Consider the following 14,281-nt stretch of genomic DNA (forward strand, 5'->3'; position numbering starts at 1 on the left):
GCTGCAGGGTGCTCAAAGCCTGGTGCGGGATCCTCCATGGCATGGCCCTGCCTGCGCAGGCATGCGGGCGGCACGGGGATAAGCGAGGTAGTGCTGGTGGTGGCTCCCATGGTCACACCATCGCCAGTAGGTGCCGGGATGTGGCTGAGACTTGGTGTATTGATTTCTGTCCAGTCTCCAAAATATTGTGCGTGGGACCTGGGAGTGGACTTGCAGATGCAGGGAGCCTGACCTGAGAGGGGCCTGGAGAAGCTGCAGTGCCCCAAGGGGAGAGGGGAGCAGGCCCCTGCGGAGGCCCAGCTGAGCCAGATTGCTTCCCACACACCTCGCGGTGGCTCAGGCAGCTGTCCCGTGTTCACGTTGAGTTAGTGCCTGGCAGGTGACCAGCACGCACCTGACGATGGAAAGCCAAAGGGACGGTTTTGAACAGTTTCGAGCTTAGCCGGTGCTGAGCAGAACTTCCCAGGTCAAAGAAAAGGCGCTTCCCCACCCGCAAGGTTTCCTGCTGCTGAGTATCAAAGGTTTCCTGTGAGCTCTTCTGGAGGAGAAGCCCTCACACCTTTTGTAAAGGAAGGGGTTGGGCAAGCTGAATAGAGGGGTCACCCTTCATGCTCCGTCACTGTGGCCCCTGCCATCATCCAATTAAATGTCAATCTGACTCGAAATCCCGGCATCTCCTGACTTCAGGGATATGCTGTGACAATGGGGTCCACATTAATTATGTCTAATGGTAAAAATCATTTCCTTTCATCGAATCTGATATCTTGTCTATAGAAAAGTGCAAATGGGTACGTTCACTTTGCCTTCCTTACAACCATCTTTATTACAAGGAGCAGGGGATCTAATTGCATTTGTACAAATCTGATTAAAAACGAGCTGGTTTTTAATCCACATAATGTGTTCCATATTGCCTTTGCATAGGATTTGCTGTTAGCTTAAAAATTGATGGCGGTCCTTTATCAAACAGTGTTTTAGGAATAGGGTCGGAGTCCGTTCTCAGTCCTGTGTTTTTCTAAATGACGTGGAAGAAGATAGAAGATCAGTGTAAATAGTTTCCAGATCATACAAGGACCGGGTGATGAATAACCATTAGGACTGTTTACAGCAAAGTGTGGTCTGAGATGGCCAGATATTTAGCACCAATGAACAAGATGGGCCTTTACAAAACGGAGTGTGTGTCCTGTAACTGTAGGAGAGTCGTGCAGCTCTGTGCAATTCTTCCTTGCCGCATTTGTGCACGGTCAGGTCAGTAAGGGTCGGCATTCGCTGTGCTCCTGGGGGCCTGCTGTGGAGCGGCCCTCAGATCTGGAGTAAAAAGACTGAGGAGCAGGAGGGAGCCGGAGGGGGGTTCCTCCTTGGATAGCACTGCAGCTGGATTCATCAAAAGAAAAGTGCTTGTGGGTATTAGTCCCTGCCATGCGTTCAGGTGAAAATCTGTTACCAGCTACTTTAAAAAGGAGCTGAAATACCTGAGCTGGCTGTTAGGCAGCTCCAAGCCTAAAAAACCTGGGGTTGTACAAATGCCCTGAAGAGGAACAACAGTGGTGAGGAGCAGCAGGAGCAGCAAGGGTAATCTCGGGGCACGCAGAAGAGGTGAAGCCCTGAAAGAAGTAGTGCCAGCAAGGGATGGTGATCTCAGTGGCAGCCCCCAGTGGTGACAATCTCCAGTGATAGTGAGGAGCAGTGGTGAACTCTGGTGCAAGCCTCCCACCCCAGCACCTGCTGCTCTGGCAGGCATAGGTGACCGAGCTGAGTGGCATCCCCTGGCACAAGGAGCTGGTGCATTAGGCAGTGACTGCAATGGTCTCAGCTGGTATTTAATGGATAAGGTTTCCTTTAAGGCTGTGTGTTGTCTCCATCCCCCTTTGCTAAACACTGTTGTATCTGACTATTGCTTGTGGGTGGGGGAGCTCGATCACTGGACTGTGTAGTTACAATTTATTTTCTGGATAGGGGGCTCAAATCAAAATAGAAAGTTTGCATGAAGCTCCTAAATTTGACCCTAGCCCTTTTTAGTGCCAGTGCCTGGCAGGAGATGGATGCCTGACTAGTACCTCATTAAGCTATTGGCATCCTTAGACTCTTCTGTGGACAGCCGGAGCTGATTGCTGTATTAACTGGAGAGGAGGATGGCGCATGTGGTACTTGCATAGTTGCTTGCAGAACTATAATACCTTTTATTCTGAAGAGGCCCAGATAGTCTTCTCAATAGTGCATCCAAAATATCTCAGCTGGGATGCGAAGCAAGCGATTGTTTACCTGCACCAAGCAGTGCCATCTGATGGGAGGTGTGAAGTGAAGACAAATAGCACGGACAGCTGAGCGTGCAGGAGGAGTTTGGGGAGCCGGTGATCACCCATCATGGGCTGTGACAGGAAGAAGGGCTAACATTCCCCAAACGTGCAAAAGGCATCTTGGCATCTTCAAGCATGTTAATACAGAGCAGACACCTGTGGAGCACTCGCGCTGTGCAGACTCACTGTGGCACGTACCACCTACCAAATAAAAATACGTCATCGGCACATAGGTTTTCTCTGGAGATCTCCAAGTAAAGCTCAGGCCCGACCTTGTATTGCTCATGGGGTTTGACTTAGGAATGAACCCACGCAGTGGCAAGCTCACAGCTGACTTCTCCTACGCCTTCAAATTTAGCAAGCAAGTGGCAGATAGGATGGCATAGTTGAGAGCGCAGCTGGAGCCTCGCTGCTGGCATTTGTCTGCTGCCTCTGATATTTGCACTCCCTCCTCCTCCTGCATGCTCTGCAGAAGGCTGTCCGGCTCCTGCTTGCCTAATGCCAGATGTTGCAGACATGACTTGGCATTTGGCAGGTGACTTGCTGAGTGATTGCTCTGAACTTTTGCGGGTGGGATCTGGTAAGCAGCAGCAGGACGTGCAGTCTTGGTGGTGCTTGGGCCACTTTCCTCAGACCTAACGGAGGCTGCAGCCCCGCTGCTCCCGTCAGCAGCTTCAGATTCTTCTGCCCAACAGGCCTGTGCGGTACCATGCATTGCTTTCTTCACCTTATGTCTCCTTCCTGGCTAGACCTTTGCTGCACGTGGGAAGGAGTTATAGCAGGCAGCTCTGGGCAGAGATGCAGCACTTCCCCCAGAGTGCTGGGAGCTCACTTCGCTGTAGCGATCGAACACAATTTCCTTTCCCATGTAACAAGCCCTTTGCCACGGGTTCTGTTCACAGCAGGTGGTTGCAGGTGCAGGCTGAGAGCCACTGATTAGGTGCATCAGCACAATTTAAAGCCAGGGAACAATCATTTCCCCTCAGGAGAAGTTTACTCAGAGCTGTAATTGGGGGCTTCTAACCTGTGTTGTTGTAAAAGTGAAAGTGCTTCAGCTCCCCCTGCTCCAGGAGGCACAAAGGTTTTAAAGTAGCAGAGCCCCCATCGCCTTGCATCAGAGCCTAAATCCCAGTGGCAAGGTTGTTACGCTACAGCGAGGCGGAGTATGTAACCGTATGCAGCCTATGTAACCGCATCCGGGCTGGCTTTAGTTGAGTTAGCCAGTTACATGCCAACTTGGAGATCCATGGCAGGGCTCCGGCTATGGTCCTGGACTACTCAGGTGGGTCTTTGCTTTGGATCGCATGCCATGATGTCTTCCTGGCTCTTGGTACTGGAGCCAGCTACAGCTAGCTCAGCAAGTGGTGCAGTGGCACCTCCGGCCGCAGTGCATGTAGTGTACGCCCTGAAGGTCACCGAGCACGGCCCCAAAGGCAGTGGGTGCTGTGCCACGGGGCAGCGCCTCTCCTGGCATGGCTGGGCAGCCTCCCCTGCTAGCCAGAGCACAGTCAGGGTAAGGTTCGTAGGCAGCCTGCCATGCTCGTGTCCCTGGGGGAGGCCGACAAGGTTTTCTCATCCCCTCCGGACACTGTTTTCTCCCATTTAGCCTCAGGGTGCGGATTGAACAGCCCAAATGCCATTCACAGAGAGGCCTGCTCAGTCTCCATAGATCAAGGTTTCCAAGGGGTTAATGCAACCACCCCACATGCCCTGCCCAGGGAATCCTGCTTTCCCTCGTCTTCCCCAAGCTAAGGGGTGTGTGGATACGTGCTCTGCTAGCAGCCACTACAGGACTGCATTGAGCATGAGTGCGACCGCACCCCGGGTCCAAGCGGTCCTCCAGCCGGAGCACCTTGCATGGCAGAGCAGGGATGGGACAGTGCAGCCTGGAGCTGGAGGCGTCTATGGGGAGGCGGGTGGCTGTGATGCAGTCAGCCAGGAACGTGTCTCCCCGTGGCACACTGAAGGCGGGCATACGTTGCTACCACTTCTAACATCCTCCTTGTTTCGTTCCAGATGGTTTCCAGATGACTGACAGGCAGAGCTATCTCCAGGCTCTCTTGAGCCATCTCCTGGAGTGACGCTGCCACCAAAGGTAAATGGCTTCTCTGCGTCTCGCGTTTGCTCCCAGCAGGTCTCTGGCTGCCCGAGTTCGAGAGTTTGGAAGCGCCCTGCCTGCTTGCTGTAAAATCCAGCAGCAAACTGCCTCAGTCCCCAACCCTCTCAAGGCCAAATGCAGCCATTTGAGAGATCAGAGCACCTGACTTATAGACAGGAGCTTTTTTTTTTTCCCTGAAGGCAGCGCTTTCAGTGCCATACCCTGTAGCCAGCAGGGTGAAGAGGTTACACACCCTGCACAGCGCTTGTCTGCGGGATTTGATTCGTGTCTTTGTTTTAAAGAGGGCACTTCTCTGCCTTCCACAAGTTTGCTCCACGGGCAAATGAATGGGGAGTTTTGTGTTAATGAACCAATTGTTTTACCTCTGTTTGATCCTGATCTGCCCGTGGTACGTGTCTTTTCTGGATGCCTGACGTGTTCTGATGGGAAGTTTGACCCCCAAATTCATAGATTTGGAGGCCAGAAGGAATCGTTAGATCATCTTCTCTGACCTCCCCTATAGCGTACATTGTAGGACTTCATCGGGATACTGCAGCACCAGGCCTGATACGTTGTGTTTAGCTAAGACAAGTCTTCCAGAAAAGCTCCAGGATTCACTGGAAGACATGTAGGAATGGAGACCCCAGCCTTTCCAATGCTGAATTGCCTAAAATGGGTGCCTGGCTTCTCCCCTGATTTGTTCAACTTAAACTCCCTGCTGAATGGCTCTGATTCTAGGGAGTGTGGTACATGAAGGGAAGCCTGTCCAGGACTCAGTAGCTTAATGAGCTGAGGTCTGTGCCCGCCAGGCCTGGGCCAGCATTGCCGAATAGCAGGAGATGCATCAGCCTGCTGAACACCGGAGGAGGACACATGCCCTCCTGGAAATAAAGGCAGCCAACTGACCATGTCCCCATGCCTTGGCCTGGCCTAAACCCAGCTTGGCTGGTAGATTTTCCAAGAGCCGCTAACAAAACCCTGCCTGCTCAGGATCGCAGTGGGAGACGCCTGCTCCCAGTTCCTGCTGTGGAGTGGGGAGGGAGAAGAGGGCAAGTTTGAGCTGAATAGTAAAACCAGCTGACGAGGGAAAGCGACACTCATCTGTTTGTTCCTGTTCCCTCCGCTCCATCCTGCCTCTGCTGCAGGAAGGACCTGTCGGTGGGACGCATCCCTCCTGCCTTGATTTTTCCATCTGCTACTGTGCTCTGGACCTCTCTAACGGGAAAGACGGTGGGCGGGCTGGTGCTCAGGTGCAAGACTGCATTGGCTCCTTTGCTTCCTTGCATCTGATAGGTAGAAGCACCCCTTGCGCGGAGGAGCTGTTGCTGGGCAGGGTGTTGGGAGAAGAGGATTATGACAAACAGAATTACAGGGAGCGACTCCCCCCACCCCTCTTTTTAAGCACGGATAATACAGAACACATCCACAGGGATTGTGCTCAATTTTCCCCCCAAACCTTTGGTCTGCGATGAAGCACAAGGCGTTTCGGCACAAAGAATTCTTTATTTTAGTTGTTAATGACAGAAAAGACGGGTTTAGAAGGGAACGGCCTTCAGTGTGGGCAATAATCTCGCTCCACAATGCTCTGATATCACCTGCTTGCACAAATACATACCGCCAGCTTCCTTCAGAGAGCAGGCCTTCCAGAAAATCAATGGTGAAATAGGATTCGCCACACCAGATCAGACCCTTGGTCCAGCTAGTCCAGCATCCTGCCTGGGGCATTGACCAATGCCTTGTGCTCCCAGGAAGATGAAAACACACAGGCGCTTGTGTTGTGATTCAGACAGCTAAAATTTCCTTCTTGGCCCTGCAGGTAATAATCAGCTCCGGCTTTTAAGTTACAGTTCTCGTTTCCTGGCTGGAGGGTCAGATCCTGCCCTCCTTTGCACTGGTGCAAATCCCTCGGACCCTCAGTGGCTTCAAACAAGTTACAGAATTTAGCCTCTAGCCTGCACAATTATTAACGGCTTCCCCCGGATCACACACGTGCCTGGTCCTGTAGGCTGTGTGCTGTGCGTTACCTCGCTGCAACTGCAAATAGCATGTCGGGTTTAAGGACCACCTGAAAAAGTATCTCAAGAACAAAGTTTTGGAGCATGGACGGATGAAAGAATTATCCTGCTTTAAAGGCAGGTCTTTCCACGGGGCAGTTGATCTAGCATAACCGTTTCATCTGCCCATTCCTTGCCCACAGGAAGTGGAGCTGACCTGCAGTAACCTTCCTCCTCTCCCACCACTTGCTTTTATTCAGGACTAAATCCCTGTGGTTATCTTTAGTGCCTGTGGGCCGGGAGCAGAGGAATCAAACAGTTGCACCAGATCAGCTGGCAAAACTGTGAGCGTAAATGTCCTGTCCAGGAGTGTTACCTAGTAGCTGGGGATTGATGAACTGGTAAAAGAAATGACAAACAGTGAAATGTCACACATGCCTTTGCGTGCTCTCAGGCACACTTGGGACTACATGGCAGCAAATTCACGCCGGCTTTGCTGGGTCCTTCATGGAGTATACAGCTGTGATTGCAGTGGCCTGCAGCGTTGTATAGGAATTCAAACGGTCCAGCACAGACAGTCCAAGCATCACAATCTTGTTTTCAAGGACAGGAAGCCCTGGACAAGTTGAGAGGAACAATGGGACTCAGTCTGTATTTGAAGAGCTCCGATTGTCTGCTAAAAGAAATGGCATTAAACAATTCACTTCAAGTCCTTCCCATCCTGCCACAAGTGGATTAGCGGCTAGATTTATTCTGACATTTAAGCAAGTGATTTGCGCTACAATGCAAGGATAAATGGAGCTTACAATGCGCAGTTGCAAATTTTCTGTTGACATAAAGGAATGCAGTCCAGGCGTCTGCCGATCACAGCTCGGCCATCGTGGTGGTGTCATTCTGCTCGTGTCCTGTCACCATATTCAGATGTGAGCCCAAAACTGGGTTGTGTTGCTTGATCTGTAGCCGTAGTGAGGTCCTCATTGATGCCTGGGGGGCATTGGCAAGCCAGTAGGTGTTCCCTCCACATTTGCACAGGGTGTTTGCATTGCTGGCATCTCTCCACAGGTGCATTTGCACTTTACTCTTACCGACCCCTCTTTGAGAGCAGTTCAGGCTTCTTCACATTGGCCAGTCAAGCTCTGAGCCTGCAGGGAGGTGTTTGGCAGTCCTGATATTCACCCTAACTCCTTCCTGGGTCACCTCCAGTTGTGGCCACGTTCCTTCTTGTGGGGCAGTCAGTGTTTCACCCAGGGGCTGTGATGTAGAGAAAACTTTCCCATGATTTGAGTCTTTTGGGGAGTGTGGCCATGCAGTGGGTGCCTCTTGTCTCTGATCTGCTGGGTGCCTTTTGTTTTGCTTGCTTCTGCTCTCCTGATGTCTGGCGGGGAGATCCTGGAGAGCGAGTGGAAACTAGTGACATTCACTGCTTTAAGGTGTCCAGTGATGCACTTGCAACTTCTGTGCATCACGGTGTCTAGCTTCTTTGAGTGTGCCAATCTTTTCCAACCTAGACGTACATCTTCAGCTGCCAAATAACAGGTCAAGCACAGTAGTCTGTAACGTTGTTGGGCTGACACTCATTTGGAGTTGATGAGCATCTTTAATACGTTCAATACATTGTACGTGTGTTTTATTAGCATCACTACCAAGTACATAAGATTCAGGCGGTGGGCAAGAGCTCTTCTGTTCGAGGTTAGTGTCCCAGTTCCAAAGGTAGAAAAGACCAGCCTGTGCTTTATTTGGATTGGCACGTAGTTGATTTTTGATGTAATGGTCTTGAGCCTGATGCCAACATGGCTTCAACCTGAGCAAAGCTCTTAGCATGGGTAGTGGTACACAGATCATCTGCATAAGTAAAACTTCTCATGCCTGGGTGAATCGGTTGACAGTTAGGGTAGATGTCAGAAAGTACAGGTGCAAATGCCGTCTCCCGGCAGGACTGAAATACTCATATAGATCCACAGTATGGGTATATCAGCTTCCCTCATTTGTATATTCTCCCTTATTTGTGTCCAGTTTGTTCCCTGGGCTGGGCTGTTTGTGTGCCTAATTTTCTTATTGCAGTCAGCTTTTCCTTTCTTAAAGGAAGCTGGTGCCTCTGCAATAAGCTTCCGCCTTTCTCCCTTGCAGCCTGCAGCACTGTCTCTCCTCCCCTCAGCGTTGCTGCTGCTGCTGCTGCTTGTAGCCGGGCTCCATCTGTGCCTGGAACGTGGTGTCTCGCACGCCTGCAGGCTCGTTCTAGGGTTTGGAAAGTTGTTTTAACTTTGCCCTTCTGCCTTCTGTTCACCATCTTCCCGATCTGCCCTCTCAGAGTTTCTTCTGCTCGCATTAGCTCTCGGGGCACCTCAATCTACAAGATTGTTATTAGGCTTAATTGTGCAGAGACTGCCACTCTGCCTGCAAAGCCCCTATGCCTTTATTAGCTTCAGGCTGTTACCATCTAGACTGAATGCAGCTCACCTCTTCCCAATGACAACAGAATAACTCTCAAAACCGGAGGCTCAGCCTCACAGTTGGTAACTTGTCCAAATGCTGGTGTAGACACACCACCCATTTACTTCTGGGTAACCGACTCTGGATTTTACTCTGCAGTAAGGAGTAGATCTACCACCTCCCAGACTGGTGGCCAGAAGCAGGTCGTCTCCAATAAACTGAGAATACTCTAGAGTCAAATGTGATATGTCTGCACCTTATGGTGGCCTATAATACATGCAGGAAAAATCACTGCATCAGGATTCCTGTGCAGAAAAGGTCATGGATTCACAGAGGGTCAGACTGCGTGAGTATGCTTCCTTATATAATAACAAGAGCAAAAGGCCAGAAATCCTAAATAGAGACAGCACAAATCTGTTGTCAGGCATTAGCCCCCTACTATCACCATGCTGCATCACAACATCATGCCGGTGCCCTCTGGCACTCAGTGCGGTGCCACATGGAGTTGTGCACAAGTCCTTCACGTGTTCAGGGTCTGCTTTGCAGCCCAAGGGCATAGGAGCATACTGCATTTTTTCATGAGCACTGTGATTTTTGAGCTTTGACATCATAGTCATCATAGCCCACTCCTCAGATTTTGCTGGAAGGGCATTCACTTTTAAATCTCCTCCTGCAGCCAGTTATTGGTTCGAGAGATAGGAAGCAGGGTAGATTTGCAGCAGAAAAATTCTTAAACATCATTTGAAATGCCTGTAACCCTGATTGACGTGTAAATACATTCGGTGCCCTAAGAGAAGGAGCTGGCTGTTTGGGGCAATACTCAAAATTTTCACGTGTGATGGAGATGGAATCCCCTTCCCGTGCAGAACGCAGCTCAGCGGCAATTCCAGCCGCAGCTTTGCAAATCTCTCTCCGCGTACTAAGCTCTCATCCTAGCTTGGAGCTGGGAGCTTAATACTCCTACAGTTTTCTGCTACCTGGAGTTTCTAACCAAGATTCTGTCCCCGGCTCTCTGGACTTCCTGAGTCTCCTTTATTAAAAAAGCAATGGCTCTCTGTGACCTCTCCTCCCTGTGCCACCTGTCCCTAAAAGCCCCAGTTCTAGCGATCTGCACAGGTTGCCTCGCTGCGGATGTGCCCATCAGCTCCTTCCCCTCCCCGGAGCGGAGGAGCCCAGCCAACCCCTGTGGAGGTCAGACTCCCTGCACCGTGCTTTGCCACTGTCTGCTGGAGCGTCTGAATAGCCCTGAGCTGTAATTTCCGTTCTTGGCCCTAGTGCCACCTCGCCCCTGGTCCCCGCCCCATCGCCGGCAGGTCCCTTCCGGCCTTTCCCTCCAGCCCTGGCAGCAATTGTGTCTCACCAGCACAGTCCCCTCGGTGTTCCCCGGCTCTGAGAGCAGGAGCAGCTCCTCTGAGCAAATCTGAGTCTTTTGCGGTAATCCCCACTTCTCCCTCAGTCCCTCCGTGGAGGCTGGGTCTCTTGCCATGCATGATGTCTAGTGCCTAACTCACTTCAGCCCACTCTTCTGCCTCTCCTTCTTGCCTGGCCCAGCTTCCAGGATCTCATTCTTTCATGGCTATGTGACACTGCCGCAGCATGGACCTGGGCTTGCCCCAGATCCTCCCTCTTCCCTGTCCCCTCTCCACCCCTCATTGCCAGCATGATCCATGGGTGGTGGCTGTCCCAGTCCCTCTGGCAGGGCTGTGGGGAAGTCGATGCCTGTAAGAATATGGGGCCTTTAAGAGGCTTGCATAGGTTTGCTCCTGAAGGCAGTGCCTTGGGAGGGTGTGAAACCTGTTTCCACTACAGCAGTCGCTGGTTCCTGTGCCGTGGCCATCAGAGTAGGGAAAGGACTGAACTGGTTTGCCAGCAAAGTATCTCCACTCTCATTTGTGGGGATGGGAGCCTCTGTTATCACGGCAGGTAATTCAGGCAGCATCGAGCGGCCATCTCCAACCCTCGCCTCGCCTGCTATTATCGGCAAACACTTTGAGGCCTGTTTGTGCAAATCTCTTGTACGCAGTGGGGTTCCCTATCGATTGCTTGCTTTCTTACCTCTGCTCTTAGAAGACCCCTGAGGCTGTCTTTAACTCTCGGCTGCGTCTTAAGAAAGTAGAAAGGACAGCAAGGAGGCAGGGCCCAAGCTTTTATCGATGCGCCTACACAGGCATGGGAAGAGTTAGGAAATAGAGGAGGGAAAGTTTCACTCGCAAGCTGCCTGCACGCATCCTAGGCTCTGCCCTTGAACTGATATTTCTTGCAATCACAGCCCCGCGCTGCCTCATGCTGCGATGCTCCCGTACCCTGCACCACGGCACAGTGCTGGCTTGCTCCCACCCCTCCCCCTGCACTGGCACACAGACCAATTAGCTGTTTGCTCAACGTGGCTCAAACCTCACTTGATAAGTTGACTTAATTGCCTCACTTAAGTTAATTACTTCTTGGTTGAACAAGAAAGCAACGTAATTGATGTCAAGGCGTATTTGTCACTTCGATTAATATCGCAGGGAATGGGGAACCTCATGCTCTCGGTAACTGCTGTCCTTCCAGGCTCTGAAGGGGAAGGAGACAGGTGAAGCCCACGCCTCGTGGGCTGGTACTGCCTGGGCTTTGCAGGGTGAGCAGGAGGCCTTGGTGCCGGTGTACATAGCACCTGTGCCTATATCACGCAGCATCTCGCGGCCCGCGGTGTGGAAACAGCCTGTTGCTCACTACAGAAAGGTGCCTGTGGCTACTTACAGTTCAGAGGTAAGGGTTTGCTGCTGCCTCTGTGGCTGTCCTGTCCAGAGTCTCCTGCCATGACACAGGTCCGGGATGCGGGGTGGGTCCAGGAGGACTCGCCTTGCAGCACACATCAGGGCTGTCCACCTGCTGGGCAATCTGAGGCTCTGGCTGCAGCAAGATAGGGTGGGATGAGGGATCATATATATAGGATGCCTCACTGACAAGTGAACTAGAAGACCCAGTGACAGGGACCTCAATAGATGGGCCCTAGTCAGATGTAGGCCTGGGGATGACATCGGAGAGCTTGCTCCAAGCCTGGCGCTCTTGGCAGCAAAATGATGGTAAAGGATTGTGTGTGGCTGCACCACTGCCCCCCTCCTGGATCTGCCCCTGGTCCTAGTGAACTCCTGGCAAAGGTGGTGAATAGTGCTGGGATCCTACAGCCCTGGTAGATCCCTGGCAGTCTGACCCCCCACAGCGCTCCCCGGCTGCGTTGGTTGGGTCACCGTGCTCTGGACCCCTGTGTCCTTAAACTTGTCTTGGTTGTGAGACAGCAGCACTGGCTCTCTCCTTGCTGCCCCGTCTGTGCTCTCTGTGGTAGCCCTTCCAGAAATGGGGCCACGTGGCCCAATTGCTCGCAGGTGCTCTGGGGTAGAGCTCACCTCTTCAGGGACACGCAAGATGGGAAGCAGGCAGGACACGCAGCCTTCCTAAAGGTCCCAAGTGCCAAGTGTCCTTTACTTTAGCTAGCACAAGGAATCCAGAGAGCCAAGTGAGACCTGCATCCATGTGCTTCCTACCCCCATGCAGCCTTTGGTAGAGCCAGAGTTGGTCTCTGTTCACCCATGGAGGTCACTCTTCTACCAGGACACGGCACACTCCATCACGGTTTTGGTGCCGATTTTGGATGTGGATGTGGGAATACGGTAACTCCTATTCACAGGAATGGATGGGGGTTAGGAACAGCTACACAGATCACGTGCCTGCCTCCAAGTAATATTCCTTCCCTCCCCACTAATACAGGACCTGACCCCAGGATCAGGTCCTGGCTTCAAGATAATGGAGATAAATCCTTTTACACAGCATTACCTTCCTTCCTGACACCTGGCGCGGGAGAGGTGAAACTAGGACAATACCCAGTGCCTCGGTAATGCAAGCAATTACCAGTGCTGTGGGCACCGAGCACCTCACGCATTAACCTATTGATTGGGAAGGAGATGATCTTCTTCTCAGCTCCAGCCTACACCAAATGGAGAGCAGCCAGCTAGTCTCCCAGGGAGAGGCGCAGGCCAGATCCAGATTGCAGTCACAACCGGTGAAAGCATGGTGACAGCACTGGCGTTGGGAGGGTTACTCTGTGCAGGTCGCTGGGATCCGGATCTGGCCCGCGGCAACTTTTCGGAGTCCTCTGATTCTGCTGCGCCTGGAGTTTGCAGAGAGGTACACGAGCGGAGCAGGGCAGCCCGCGCTGCAAGCAGGGAGGAGAAGCACAAGCAGTCGGCTGGGGCTCTCTCTGCCTGTTATTAAGTGCTGCTGCCAGTGATATCCGTGTACAAAGCCATTCAGCTCGCACTGTTTTACTGTCTCACGGATGGGGTTTTTTTTCCCTCTCCACATTTGAAAGCAAGCAGCACGGAGAATTTCAAGCAGCAGGTTAGCTTCATAAAAGGCTTTCCTTGGGAGCTGCTGCCTGCTGGACTTGGGGCGAGTGCCCCTGAGAGAACCGTTTTCAGTCCCGTGAAATCTTTCCTCCCGTGACCTGTGCAGAGAGGTGACCTTTTGTGCACGAGAAAGATAATCTCCTCTGCTCACCGGGACTGAAGTCTCTGCGATAAAAGCGTTATTCAAGATCAAAGGCACATTTTTTTTTTATGCTCCCCACTTAAACAAAAAGTTTCGTTTATGTTGGATCGCAGCACTAATGTGGTGACAGCTCCTGAGCTCATCTTCCCGCCCCGCGCGCGAGGGAAGCGGGCCAGGCGCCTGGGATGTCAGGCAACTTAGCGATTATCCTCACACAAAGAGGGTTCAGGGGCTCATCTCGGGTTCCCGTTTTGCAAAACCACTCAGGATTCAGCTTCCCTTTCACTGCAAAGGATTATGTGGAAGCCAGGAGAGGCAGGAGGGGAGAGAAGCAGGGTCAGTGGGAGGACAGGCTGGGGAATGGCTCAGATTTGATCTTACTCAGCAATTTCAAACCCAGTTTGCACCAGGCATGGCTTTTGCTTAAACATCCATTGGCGCCTCCAGGAAACGGGGGGCTGAAGTTGAAAGTGGCAGAAAGGGCCGTGTCATTATTGCTTCTGGGAGCTTGGGGAATGTGTGGGGCTGTGCTGACCACCCAGCCCCCGGCATTCACAATCCCTGAACCTTTAGGATAATGTTTTCAAGCTTTTCTCCACAACCGGTAAAGTCACCTGTTTAAAAGTCTCTTTAAAAGCCAGGGCAGTGCCTGTGATACCATGACTCCAGGAGCTGGAGCTTTAAGGAAGAGACAAAATACTGCAAGGACAGCAGGGCAACTGTGTGGTAGGAAAGTCATCTGCAGGAGGGTGTTGTGTGGAGTGACCAGTCCCATAGCTCCGTCGACCCTTTCGCTTCAACTTGCCTCCTCTTAGTCTCTCACCAGCTATCTTTATTCCACTCCCCCGTAGAGGTTCATTTTATGCCGAGATAAACCTCACTTCTACCCACCTTGTGCCTCCTGACAAGCACAGTTAAGCTGCTTTACTGAAGCTTCT

Source organism: Crocodylus siamensis, chromosome 12 (assembly GCF_052110815.1).
Source record: "Crocodylus siamensis isolate JL-2025a chromosome 12, ASM5211081v1, whole genome shotgun sequence".
In the NCBI taxonomy this organism is placed as follows: Eukaryota; Metazoa; Chordata; order Crocodylia; family Crocodylidae; genus Crocodylus; species Crocodylus siamensis.